The sequence below is a fragment of the Lacerta agilis genome, chromosome 4 (genome assembly GCF_009819535.1).
Source record: "Lacerta agilis isolate rLacAgi1 chromosome 4, rLacAgi1.pri, whole genome shotgun sequence".
NCBI classification, from domain to species: domain Eukaryota; kingdom Metazoa; phylum Chordata; class Lepidosauria; order Squamata; family Lacertidae; genus Lacerta; species Lacerta agilis.
Genome location: NC_046315.1, coordinates 42,683,946 through 42,698,315, shown reverse-complemented (window position 1 = coordinate 42,698,315; position 14,370 = coordinate 42,683,946). Strand labels below are relative to the sequence as shown.

General features: G+C 45.7%; 1 protein-coding gene and 1 pseudogene across 4 annotated transcripts in view; both read right to left on the bottom strand.

Annotated features, from left to right (window-relative positions):
* ROBO1 (roundabout guidance receptor 1) overlaps positions 1–5,723 on the bottom strand; it is a 611,457-nt gene extending 605,734 nt beyond the window's left edge. For all 4 annotated transcript variants that reach the window (XM_033146826.1, XM_033146829.1, XM_033146827.1 and 1 more), the window contains exon 1: positions 5,384–5,723. The gene's annotated coding sequence lies outside the window, so the exon portion shown is untranslated. The remainder of the gene's footprint in view (positions 1–5,383) is intronic.
* Positions 5,724–11,257: 5,534 nt separating this feature from the next.
* LOC117045368 lies at positions 11,258–13,514 on the bottom strand (annotated as a pseudogene).
* Between the last annotated feature and the right edge of the window lie 856 nt (positions 13,515–14,370).

The window sequence follows — 14,370 nt, the reverse complement described above, 5'->3', positions numbered from 1 at the left end:
ACTCATGGCAGCAGCAGTGGAAGGTGGGAGCAGGCAGATTGGGCCTGATCCCTGTGCCAGCTTCAGTCTGGTGCAGCAATTAGGTTCAGGTCATGTCTGGTACCAGCCAGCACCAGCTGTGAGAGCAACTTTATGGCTAGTGGATCCTGGTCTGATTCAGTCACTTCCCTGGAATGCCCCATTTCGGGGCCTTCTGCTGGGCTCTTCAAGGAGGGATACCACTGGCAAGCTGCCTGTATGTCGGTATATTTGGGAAGTGGGAGGAAGTGGTAGATATATGCTGGTAGAGTGGTGCAAGTGTCACTCGGGGTGGCAGCCACAGGAGACTGGCTGAACCAGGAGAAGCAAGCAGAATGATGCCTATACTGAATCCAGAGATTTGTATTGCAGGCTACATGAGAAATATATTTTTGAAGTCTGGACCCAACCCCAACCCACTTTCCAACACTGCTTAGCAAGTTTTTTGTAGAAGGCTTACATTGGGGCTGGGTGAATTCCTTTGAGCGATTCCAGCATACTCTTACAAGCATTCACTGAATTCAGTGAGACTATACTAAAGTGAGACCAGTTCAAATATTAACATTGCTGCTGTCCATTCTTTAAACATAACCAGTGCAGAAGTATCAGGATACACCAAATCAATGCAACAAAATATATCATACAATGCAACAAAATATATCATACATTAGCAGACACTTTCCAGTATTTTCCTCATGTTCTAAAACCGCTTCTTCATGTGTGTGGTGTTTTGTGGTACCTACTCTCTTGACACATTCAAGTACAGATCATTATCAACATCTTTTGAAAAATTATCTGTTAGCAGCTGTTTTATTGCAAGTGCATTATTCTGCAACATATTAGTGTACATGAACTGTACAAAGCAGCCACAATGAATGCTTCCTGTGGAACCATTTTAATTAAATGAATTGACTAATAATAGTAATGAAAATGGATAGAGCATTTTTAAACCATAAGATACTTTGGCGTAATTGAGTGAACTAGCCCCCTTCTGGAAAGTGTGTGTGTTTTTGATTCAGGGAAGCTAGGCTCAGTTGTACAACGTATGTTTTTCATACACAAGGTTCCAGGTGCCATCTAAGCATCATCCCTAACTAAATATCTACCTGAGACCCCAGAGAGCTTCCAGCAGTCAGAACAGACAACAGAAAACAAGACCCACAACATGACACAGCATAAGGCAGCTTCTTAACATCCATGTTTTCAACATTCACACTCACAAATATGGGTGAGTCCACAAAATAGTAATGGCTACACATGTCAATGAGTTCATTTTCTCAGAAACAATTCAGCTCCCTGCCATAAAAGAAACATTGAAATCCTATTTCTGAAACCATGTTTATGAATTCTGATCACATTCCATGATACAGAGCTTAAGTTTGAATTCTTTTCTAAAAATGCTGTTATTATCATATACAAATACAGGCACGCGCACACACCCTTACGTGTGTTCTGCTTGCATGCAACTGTGTATATGCACGGTGCTGGGAGATTATTAAATAAATAGAATCATTTCAGGAAATGGTGGGGGAGAGCTGGAGAGTCCTGGTGACTCACGTGCAGACCCTCCCCAGAGCCCAAAGAGGACAAGCGTGACAGGGAGGAAACCTGAAAGAGACCTGAGAACAGCCATGTCCCTGCCTAACAGCTGACACAAATGTCATGAACTGGCAGGACTACAGGGAGGAGGAAGAGGATCCTGGTGAGGGGTGACTGAGACACAGGGGGGCAAGCTGGGGATGGAGAAGGAGAGGTTGTGTAGAAAGTACTCACGGGGTGAAGACACTGAGGAGATCAGGGTCCAGTGCACAGGGACCTGTCTCACATGGCAGGCTCTGAGGCGCAGGAAGCAGCAGGCAGGGTGCTCCAGGACGCTGAGTCAGGCAAGGGCCCATAGTCCAGCTCACTAGCTAGCCAGGTGGAACTTGTTAGCTCTGGGAAGAACTGTGTGATTCCTCAGCTGGAGTAGGTTTGGAACAGGTGAGGCTCACATGCCTCATCAAGCCCAGATGCTACAATCAGCATGCAGAGCTGAGGTGATGTGTCTGCTCAACTTCCCACCTTGAGTGGACCATGACTTGGATATCCCAGGGAGCTCTTTGGGACTGTGTTTGTGTGGGACTGACCTCCAGGTGCCCTGACCCCTGGATCAGCTGCAGAGGCAGGAGCCTGGCCTGACCGGACTTTGGACCTGCTGGCCTACTGGATTATGCCGTACGATGTGGAATCATGTATACCAGAAGGATGCCGCCAGGTAGCCTATGGTTCAGGACAATGAGAGGTAGCACCACCATAACCACTTTCTCACACGTCCTGCGGCCTCCTGTCAGCCCCAGAGCTTCAACTCTAGTTGAAGAGAGTTGTGTGGAGGGAAAGAGGGAAGAGCCAGACAGCAGGAGAAAACAGGTGTTTAGAGGCTTTGTAGATGGTGTTCCCCACTTTTTATACTATTTCACTTATGAGTGTGGGGGGGTCTGGAATGTAACCCCGACAGCAGTTATCTGGTTTATTACACCTATTGAACTGTTACTGGCTGAGAGGTAGAGAGGCACTTGTTGGATTTTCCACTTCAGGCATCAAGATAACTTCACCAGCCTTGAGCAGCATGAACATTGAGTTGGGTGGGTTTGACGCTGACCCACCAAAGGCAGCAAAATGCCTTCAGTAGCTTTGTTACACATGCACGCTTGGACCCTATTCATGGGCAACCTGGTAGGCCTCGCAGTGGCAGCGACCTGGCGGGCCCCACAGCAGCACTGACCTTCCTGGTGGTGGCTGAGGCGACAGTGGTGGCAGAAAAAGAGCCAACAAAGGTAGGGGGGGAGCTGGTGGCAGGGTTCAGTAGTGGCATGGTGTGTGTGTAGGGTCTCCCTCTTTGGTGGCATAAAAAGTTGGAGCGTATGCATTTATTGAACCAACAGCCAGCCTTCTCCAATTTTTGTTTTAACTATTGTGTTTTTTACCTTGTATTTTATCCTGTGAGCCACCCTGATACTTCGTGATGGAAGGGCAGTATATAAATGTAATAAATAATTAAATTATTTTTATTATTATTTATTTTTAAAATGCATGTTTAGGATTACATAGTTCTACAGCACAACCCTGTTTACACTGAAGAAAGCCCCATAGCGTTCAATGGGACTTAACTCAAAGGAAAGCGCGGGTGGAACTGCAGCCTTAGCAGGGGCGGAGCAAGGGGGCGCGCCGCCCCGGGTACCGCCCTGGAGGGGGTGACACTCGGGGCGGCACCCCCGCCACTCACCTCCGCCCGGCAGTGTCGGAAAAGCTGCAGGGAGGCGCGCCGGCTGAGCGAGGTTTTGGGCGTGGCTGCCTGCTGGAGGGGAGGGGTGACACTCCCCGGCCCCTCCCATGCCACCCGGCACCCCGTCCGCCGCTCCCACGGGGAGCCGGCGAGTGAGCGGCGAGTCGTGCGGCTGCCCGACCAACTGCTCGCTCGCCTCGCGAGAGCAGCGGACAGGGTGCCAGGTGGCATGGGAGGGGCCGGGGAGTGTCACCCCTCCAACCGGGCCGGCGCTGCTCCCGCGGTGAGCGAGTGGCGGGTCGTGGGGCTGCCCGACCCGCCGCTCGTTCACTGGCTTGGATTCCTTATGCATGCCTGGAATTTCTGGCCATGCACAGTGTATCCGATGCGCTGTGACGTCACGATGCGCACACCGTGACATCACGATGCACGCGCTGTGACGCCCTGCCCCCAGGGGGCGGCAGCATGGAGACTTCCTCCGCTGCTGAGCCTTAGACAACTTGGGCTGCATTGCCTCCGCGATTCTGCAGCCCTTGCAAGCAGGGGAAAGGGACTCTTACCTGGGAGGAGGCTGGAAAGCGGAGGGGAGCGCGCGGGGGGAAAAACGAAGTGGGCGCCAATGTATTTACCTTTCTCTCCCCACAGGAGGATTGCGGACGAGGTGGGAAGGAGGCTGAAAAGGGCAAGCCCTCGGTGGCCACACATTCCTTTGCCTTTCGAGAGCGCGTCAGAGTTTCTCTCTGTCTCTGCCCCCACCCAGCCCCGTCATTCTCTGAGTCCCACTAATATAACTATTTCTTTCTCTGCGTTCCCCGAATAATAAAGAGGTCGTGGCCGCAGCGGGGGCGGGGAGTGTGTGAGCGGACAGGAGAGACGGTGCACTGACGGCTGCGGCAACTGACTGCCGCAGCAGAAGCACAAGCAGCTGCGGCAGCAGCCCACCAAGCGACCCGCTCTCTCTCTCTCTCTCCATCTCCATCTCACACACTTTCCATCCAGTAGCCAGGCGCCAGCCTATAGGGGGCTCTTTCCATTGTGTTAGCTGTAGGCGGCCGCAGCAGAGCGCCTCTCGGCGCAGTCCTACTCCACGCCCTGTAGCCGCCCTGTCCTTCGCAGAGAGGGAGGGAGAGGGAGAGGGAGGAGGGGGGAGTTGCTCGCAGCAGCGACAGTAGGGAGCCTTTCATCCATAATGCAGACGCTGCACAGCTCCCCCACCTGCAATATGCTTCCCCCAGCTACCATGGGGGTGTAGGGGGTTGACTCTTAAACAAAATCCAGGGTTATGAAGGAAAGGGAGGAAGAACAAATCTTCTGTTAGGTGAAACGTTCTGAAAGGGTTAATTTCTTTCCTTCGCAAACTGAATATAGTGCCAGTTAGAGGAGAGTTTGCAGGGCATTCACTATGCACGGTATCCCCCCCCCCCACACCCGTAAAGAGGAAGCCACGGGAAGGTAGAAGGGGACGGACACACACACACACACACACACACACACACACACACAAAACTGCATTTGCAAAGTACTACAGCGAGATCCCACTTCAGAAACAGCAGCAGCAGGAAGTCCCTGCCTGCACCACCAAAGAAGCTTTACTAGAAAAAAATCACTCTGTAAAGTTGCTTTTCCAAGTCCAACTGAGTCTATAAATCAAGGCGCGGGGTGGGGGAGGGGGAGGGACGGCTCCCCCCTTTTTTGCTGTGCTGCTCCATGCAACGTGAAAATTGCTCTTTAGAGAGAGAGAGAGAGCGTGTGCCTTTGAACCCATGCCCGGGATGCTTTCCAACTTCTTCCTTAGCCCTGGTCGCAGTCCTACCCTTCGTAACCCGAGAACTTTAGAAGACAATAAAGGGACCATCAGAGAAACTTGTTAGATTGGCATTGGGATTTCATCTTTTAATCGCCCTGCCAGTTGCTTTTTTAAAAAAAGAAAAGAAAAGAAACACTCTAAACATCACCTAAAACGAACACTGTCCGTTTCAAATCCAGAATAACTGCAATACAGCATCGCTTCCCTCCCTCACCCCCCTTTTTTTAAAAAGGAAAGAAAACATGACACTTGTGGACGGGTAAAAATCCATCGGTTGGTTAACTTGAGGCACTTACCCCTCTGAGATAAGGAAGATGTCAGAAAACTAGCAGCTCCATGATTCAAAGAATCCTTGCAACTTTCCTTAACATATACAGAGACCTTCTGTTGAGTTCAAGCAGGCAAGCTATTCAAGAGGACTTTTCACTCGAAAAGAGGGATGAAACTGGATCTCTTCCACAGTATCAGGACTCCGGAAAACCAAATCCTTCTTCAGAAGAGAATTCTTTCAGACCCGTTATCTGTATTACCATTAATGCGCAGAGCAGAAGGCATTGCATACAAATAGATCCAAGTATGAGCTTCTATTGGTGGCTGAGGCAGGCCCCTGGGTCCTACTGCTCCATCGCAGGGAAACTACAAAGCAGCAATTTGCAAGCGGCTTTGGAGGAGCCATGAATGGGAGGAGGGGGAGACGAGAGGCGAAGGGGGGGGGGGTTGCAACCCTCCTGGAATTGATTCGTTACCTCTGCTGTGGTGGTACGTGTTGCTGAGGTTTAACAGAATAAAACCCACATTCAGCAGAGGTGCCGGAGCAAGGCAGTGTGCACACCTTCCCCGTTTTCAGCTGCCTTGTGCTGGATTGTTGGGGGGGGAGGGGTGAGATGCTAAAACAAACAACTTTTGCGAAGGATGCTCCGATGAGCAGCAGAGGGTTCCTGGAAAGATCTTGGATTCACTCTCCAAATTACTCCTTGGCACCCCGAGCCTTAAACACATTTAATACTGAGCTCTAGTGATTTTGAGCGAAAGGACTTCCTTTTTTATTTTATTTTTAAATTTTTTACAAAGCAAAGCTCCTGGAGGTACCAAACTGCCCGAAAGAGACCATTGAAGCAATGACAGCTGGCTTGCACCGGTGCAGTAACAGTTTTATGGGATCCGGTCCCCGGCAAAGAAAGAAGAGCAGCCAGGCTCCAGTTCTCTTTTCCCTTGTTGGAAAAATTACTTCTACCTGGTGCTCCCACACATTTCTCCTGGTCTTGGCCAAAAATGTCAGGAAGTGTAAAAAGATGATCACTAGTGTTGCTCCCACTTTGCCCTCAACAATACAGTTTAAGTGCTCTCACACAGCACTGCTGTCAGAAGGTGATGGTAGAGCTGCCAATGCAGCGTTACTGAAGGCTGCTGCTGCTGCTGCTGCAGGGCTTGGCATTTTGCTAAGAATTGTAGCTTTGTGGCGAAGTCAGTAACCTCAATGCATGATCCCATTTGCCACTGTGCTGTTTAGTACTGTATAACAGTTGGTGCACTCATTTTTCCTAATACACCCAAATTTTCCTCTTGCAGAAACCAGTCATTTTCAAAATTGACTCATTACCAAACTGAAGTATTAATTAGAAGAACTCGTTTCAAACGCCTTCTCATTAGGGTTTGCTTCACTTTAAGTCATGTGAAGTTTTCTGGGTGGTGAGAAGCAAAAGGAATGTGGGAAGCACCCATAGATAAAAATGCCTAAACATTGTCACCCCTGTGCAAATAATCACGTAGCTGCTAGATAAAACGACTGTCCAGTTGTTGTTAAGGTAATGTTGTTACTGTGTGTTAAGTTATAACAGACTCCTTGGTTTGGATTGAAAAATTATCACATGGATATGTGTATTACCTGTACGTATATCAGTTCGTCTTTAAGGTTTTTGAGCTGCAACAGACTAACATGACTACCCCTCTGGAAGCAAACGATCATTTCAAGTTGATAATCTAATTGAAATAAGTCTTGGTCTAGAAAACGTGGCTATTTAAAAATACTGCTCTGGCAATGACTCACTATTTTAACTTGGACAAGTGTGTTGTTTTTTTAAATGCCCTTTCCCTTCATTTTTTCACAGGACTAACTATTGTAATAAAAGGGCGGTGGCCAACCTGGTGCCCTCCAGATGTTTTGTATTACAGGTGCTATTGTTGCTGAACACTGGCCATGTTGGTTGGGACTGACAGAAACAAAAGTCCAAATATGTCTGGAGGGCACCACATTGACTACCCTTGCGATAACATATGAAATAAGAATTTTTCTCTTGCTGATAACTGTTGGGATGAAACAAATGAATGATACTGAATGTTCCCTGCTAAAGGAAACTCTCTTAAACAGCAGATTACTGCTGTTTGCCATGTTAAACAGAGTGCTCTGCTGTGTTAGCTGGGCACAGAGCAAACCCATTGAAGCCCATTGATTTCAACGTCCGAGTTTGATATTATTCATAAAGTGTGAAGGGGAGATGCATATATGCGAAAACTTGTCGTGGATAGGCAGCTGAGAGAAATCTCAGCTTATCAGCATGTTTTCATTGCATGACCTCAAGTGTTTGGAAATGGTCATCTCCTCCTTTCATGTTGCATTTACCAAAGTAAACACTGGATGAACACTGATATGCCTGGGCCATGCATAAAGTGCAAAAAAGCCCTTATAATCTCTTTTCCAATATCCTATCTGTGGTATGCAGTCATATAATTTGGGCCTGGCAAAGTCAAGTCCACATATTGCTGTTTGCATGGTGGTTGATAATTCTCTAGCTTTTTCCAGACTTTCAAATATTGCAAAAGCAGAAGGTTTATAAAGCATGTGAGGGTTACAGTACATAGCTAGCATCTGTGTAATGTATGGGTGCCTCATGTTTGACTAGCCTGACTTATCTCATAGGATAATGAATATTATCGAAATGAATAAGTGAAGTGATTACTAGCCTACAAGTTAAAGTGTAATTTATAATGCATAATTTAGCAGCCATAAATAATCATGTGCCGTTCATTACTAGGTTTACTTTATATTTTCATTTTAGTTTACTGATTTCATAATATGAGTTAGACTTGATAAATGGTAAGATTTGAAACGATCTTTGGATGTTTAACATGTAAAACATTGCACAGTATCAATAAGAATACAAAGTTAGTGGAAGGAAAGTATCAGTTTAAAATATCTTAGTGATAAATCCAACTGAAGACAGACTGTGTGTGTGTGTGTGTGTGTGAGAGAGAGAGAGAGAGAGAGAGAGAGTATTTACAACTGCAGTTTTATAGCATTTTAAAATTCTATCCTGGCTTCAGTGCAGTAAAAGGCTAAGGACCCAGTCCACAACTCTTCTGAACCCTGCAGCACTGTGGAAGCACTGAGATGTTTTCTCTCAGCTCTGGCAAATCCCAGGCATTCCTGGACTCCAAAGACCACACAGCCCAGCTGCCATGCAACAAACAGCAATACTGCATTGCAGCCTTCTCCAACCTGGTGCCCTCCTGATGTTTTGTGTTACAACATTTGCCATCCTTGACCATTGGGCCTGCTGGTTGGGATTCATGATGTCTGTAGTCCTTTCAAAAAGCCTTGAAGACTTACCTATTTCCAGTGGCCTTTGCATGATTCTTATGCACTCTCAGATGTGCTTGTGCTGCATTGTGAAAGTACACTTTCTATATTGGGCAGGAATAGTTTCATATTACTGATGGCTTAATAACACTGAGGTTGTTTAAAACTTTTATTGTGTTTAGATATTATTATATTTTGCTTTTTTATTAAGAAATCTTGTTACACAGAAGTGGAGAACTCTACAGTTTGCTGAAATACAGCATGATATAACTTGTATAAGGAATGCCTACCCAGCTCTTTTGGTTGCTTCATTTCTTTGAAATAAGAGAGAGTATAATATTATGGCTTGCCAAAACAATCATTAACTGTATTTAATATAAAGCAAGTGGTTCAGCAGATCACCCCCTCTATTAAATAGAGCCCCACATAAATTTCAAAGCCAGCTTATTCCTATATAACATTCTGAATATTGGGAAGTACCAAAATTATATATTTAGGTCTGCTAACATACTGGAGGTGAAGAGTGGTATTAATAGTATTTAAGATTAAGTAACTATTTTAAAATATTTGGTGATGAAGAAACCCATCTGAAATAAATCCTTGCAGGGAAATTAACATATTAAAATAAACCTGTTGTAACACTGAGAGTTGTGGCAACAGGTACATCCTTATTTTTAACAGAATGCCGAAGCCCTAACCAAACCCTGAGCTTTAAAATGCAACCCATCCAGATATGATAAATGTGCACTTCAGAAAAGTGTTCTTGTTGTTCACAAACACATCTAGAATTTCTGTTAGAATCATAGAATTGGAAGAGACCCCAAGGGTCATCTAGTCCAACCTCCTGCAAGCATGAATATCAACTAAAGCATCCATGGCAGATGGCCTTCCAACACCTGCTTGAAAACCTCCAATGAAGGAGGAGTCCACATCTTCCTGAGGGAGTCTGCTCCACTGTCAAACAGCTCTTACTGTCAGAAGGCTCTTCCTGATGTGTCACAATCTCCTTTCTTGTAACTTGAAGCCATTGGTTTGAGTCCTACCCTCCAGAGCAAGAGAAAACAAGCTTGTTCCATCTTCCATGTGACAACCTTTTAGATTATATTTCCTTTCAGTCTCCTCTTTTCCAGGCTAAACACACCCAGCTCCTTCAACCATTCCTCATAAAACTTGGTTTCCAGAGCCTTGATCATTGTTGCTCTATTCTGCACATCTTCCAGCTTGTCAATACCCAGGGGCATTGTTAGGGTGCTATGGGGCCGGTACGCCCTGGGTGCCAGGGGAGGGGGGTGACAAGCGGCGGCCCCTCCCGCCACTTCCCAAGGGGAGCCCCGCCGCCCGGCACCCTGTCTGTGCAGCGCTGCTGCTCCCGAGGTGACAGAGCGAGTGGCGGCACGTGGGGAGTGGCGGGAGGGGCCACAGCTTGTCACCCCCACACGCCGCCGCTTGCTCCATCGCCCCGGGATCAGCAGCACTCGGCGTGTGCGGTGCTGCTGCTCCCGGGGAAATGGAGTGAATGGCGGTGCGTGGGGGTGACAAGCGGCAGCCCCTCCCGCCACTCCCACGCACCGCCGCTCCCTCCATCACCCCAGGAGCAGCAGCGCATGGCCCGACGATGGAGTGTGCTTGCATGACATTTTGCGCAGGCGCACTCCGTCGTCGGACTGCTGCTTTCGCGGCCCCATTTTGAGCCACAGAGCAAAAAGGCAGCTCGTGGGGCTGCCATGCGCAATCAGTGGGGAGCCCCAGCACCCTGCCGTGACAACAAAATTAAACAATTTTTCAAGTGGAGGGGTGGAGTGTGTGTGTGCCTTGCTCAGTAGACAGAGACCTCTGCTGAATGTCTCTTTGGAGCAGGCCATTTTGGATGTCTCTTTGAAGCACACCATTTTAGGTGGAATTAGAAGGTTTTAGAAGCCTCCTCATTAAGCAGGGTCTTGCCATTCTGTTCAGCAGCACTGAATGAAGTTACAGAATTTCACTGCAGGCTGGAAAACTAAGGGTCTCCTAAGACTTTGAAAAACCACATCAAGATGTTAAGTGTTCAGGAGATATAATCTGCCATCCATCAATATCCTAACACTATACTTATGGGAGTCCTTTGTGATTTGCCTTTTCAGGCCTCATGAGTAGTTTTGTTCATAAAGGAGTGTGAAGGCACACTCTTCTAGTTTGATTACCTCTGCTCAAGGTGAGACACATTGTGACACAATGCAACTTACACCATCTGGGGTGATATATTCTTAGGTCTGATAAGGCTTTCATGCCTCAAGCTTATGCATCCTAAAGAGTTCCTGGAAGATGGTAGAGTACCATTTTGGTTGAAAAAAGCTTCTACAGATGGTCACCATCTTCTCTTGACAATATTGTGGGGTAGCTTCATGGGCATAGCCAAGGGAGGCAGGGGACGCAGCTGCCGCCCAAGCAAGTAAATCAATAAAAAAATACTTAACTATCTGAGGTTCTGCCCCCCCCCAACATGAAGCCTGTCCCCTAACATAAATCCTGGCTACACCCATGGGTAGCTCCGACTTTCATTTTGCCAACTATGTTGATCTATTTCCCACCCCCACCCCCCAGCATCAGCCTCCATTTCTCCCTTTCCTCTCTCTTCAAAAGTCACCTTTCCATCTGCAGTTTGTTTTCCAATAGAGTCAAGGGGCATAATCCTAATGTTCTCTCCAACTCCCTAAGACTTCAGGGATTTCCAAACAAGCACACCAGAACCTGGGCTTAAACTTTCTGCAAAACCCTAGATTCTAACTAGTTGACAAACCTTAAGGGTAAATTGAGTAAAAAACGGGTACATTATGTCAGACTGGTTTCTATGCTGCCTTCTTTTCGGCCAACCACTTAGTGACTGGTCCTGAACAGACTTGTTTTTAATTTTGATTAATTTTACTTCATTGTCTATATCTATGGGAATATTTCCTGAAGATGAAGTATGCTGAAATGTGTATTGTGGGCTTGCTGTTTTGCAAGTGCCCACTTCCTTTTTTTCACCTTGCAGGAAGATGGAGCTACCCGCTGCATTCCAACACTTTCTGAGGAGGGCGTCAACAGTTTTGATGGTTCTTCTGCTCCTTCTAGCATTGCACAATAGGCACTGATCTCCAGATCCAGATCCAGCTTCACATCCAACAGATTCTCATACCTTTCCAATTGTACCTACATGCACCATGCTGTTGGCACCTGTCTATCTCGGGATACAATGGAGGAGTGTGCCTATGGGAGTGAGGTCAAGTTGTTGGAAGATTGTGACGGCTGCTGTGGCGGTACAGACGGATGTGGCAGAGACATGTTTTGTTGTAGCTGGGGCAGAGGAAGGCACCTGGTTGTGTTGCTGTGGATGCGCCATGGTTGTTTATTCTTTCAGTTCTCCTCCCTATGGTTATTTCTCCTCTGGTCACAAGCTATGGATATCAGTGCACTTGCTATGTACTGTGGTCACCTGCAAGGGATATGCCACTGTATTTCTACAATTTCCCTTTTCAGCTATGCATCACTTTGATGAGTCTCTTCCATGGGCAATGGTGTTCTCCAGCTCCCTTATTCTAGACTCCAGATCTCCCTTCCTGGCTTCCAATGTAGCATTTTGTGACATCAGAGAATCAACTAATAATTTTCTTTGTCCAAGTTCTTTCTGAGCGGAATTGGCAATATCATTCTGCTTTGCCACAGAAAGCTGAATGTTTTCCATTTCGGCATTTAAGTTTTGCTCCACCTGATATTTATATTCCTGAACCTGTTGTTCTTGTTCCTTTCTGAGCTCTTTGAGAGCATTCAACAGTTTACTCTCAAATTCCTGGTGATGTTGAGACTGTTTCCTGCTCTTGTAATTTTGCTTCTTGTTCTTTAGCTCATCATCATGAAGGTTCTTTAGAAATGTCATTTTGTTCCTTTCAAGTTTTCATTTTGTTTTCCATATCTGTTCTCCTCAATGTCTTTTGGAATCACTCATGCTTTTCTTGAGAGAGATGTTTTGTTACTCTGAAAATCTTGTTACTCTTGAAAATCTTTCTCGAGGCTTGATTTCCACACAAGGATGTTACCAATTCAACCTTTTGGGAGTGGAGCTGAGCATCAAGGTCCCTTGCCTGAGCAACTGCCAGGTGTAAATAATTCTCTTTTTTTTAAGAGTTCCTGGTGAACTGCTATTTGCAGAGTTTATCAAGCTGTACCTGCAGAGCGGTGTGCTGGATGGCTTTGTCATGAAGCTCTCTGCTCACCATAGCCAGCCCCCTCATTTTTGGAATTTGAAAGTTTAAAAATTCAACACGCTCTACAGTGCTACAGCCATACTAGAAGTTGCTGTATGGTGACTGGTCCATTCTGGGTCTTAGCTATGGTCCTAGTAAGACAAAAACAAAAAACCTACAGAACAGCGAATTTATGTGGAATATGCTCATTGTTCCCATTGTATTGAATACTGAAAGGGCTGCAGTATGGGCAGGGATGGGGGACCTTGAGAGCCAAATGCAACTGTTTAGATCTCTCTATCTGGCCCTTGGGATCCAGGTCACATTCCCTCTTCCCAGCCCACATCCCATATAAGTCCTGCTTTGCAGCTTTCTTGAGTATTCTTGCCTCTTGAATGTGTCCTTGAACTCTGATAATGCTTCTTGCTTTCCTGGGTGAAGTGTGGAGAGGCAGGTTTGTGTATGTAGACAGAGATCAACTTACTAAATGAAGGTAAAAGTCACATTCATTGCTTGCCCACTTATGACTCTGGCCCTGCCCACCACTGACATGTGACCCTTTGAAGGATGTCCAGAAGAGAAAGTGACCCTCAGGCTGAAAGCTGTTTCTCATCCCTGCCATATACACACTTACCTGGAAGTAAGCTCCATTGAACCTAGTGTGGCACACTTCTGAGTAGACATGCATAGGATTGCATTGTTAATGGGCTAGTAATATAAAATGGATTAAGGTCTTAGTGTTTGTATGGAATAAAAAAAAATTCAGGTATTGGGAAGGTTGCTATTCAAAATCTCTGACCAAAGAAGTTTCCTTCATAAATCAATTTTTCTGTTCATTTTGAACCTTACAATGGAATTTTAATATTATTTCCAAGATTTGAGTCTTCATTAACTGCCTGCTACATATGTGGTAAGATTAGTAATGGTAGGAAAAAATGATAATATTTCATTTGTATTGATTACCTCTATTGTAAAAATGATGTCTGCTAAATTTTATCTCCAGTCACTGATTGCTAATCAGATACAACACTGTACTCATCATTGCAAAAGCAAAATAGTGTGGCCAGTTAGAAAGAAATTATATTGTCATTTTTCATGAAACTTTAATGCCTTAGATATGTTTGAAAATGTACAGATTTAGTGTAGTAGAAGTAGACAGTGGCCAAGTATAGGGGAAACTGTCACATTAGACTGTTCTATAGGGATTAATAAACCAAAGCTGGCAGATTGGTTTAATAGACAAAGTGGGTGGGCAGTTAACCATCTGAGCAAAGATTATGACTTTCTAGTGAAACAAAACAAAGAGGAATGAATCACTGAGTCATTCTGTTAAGACAATTAAAACTCAATTGCTTGATCAATTATCACTGCATGGATAATAGCTTGATTCAAGCAGAGCAAATAAATCATTAACCATTGAGAAAGAAAACCAACTTAAGTCCCTGAACCTAGTTTTGAATTTAGGTATCTCTTAACACCTTAATGAAAAAATCCAGTGGGAAGTTCT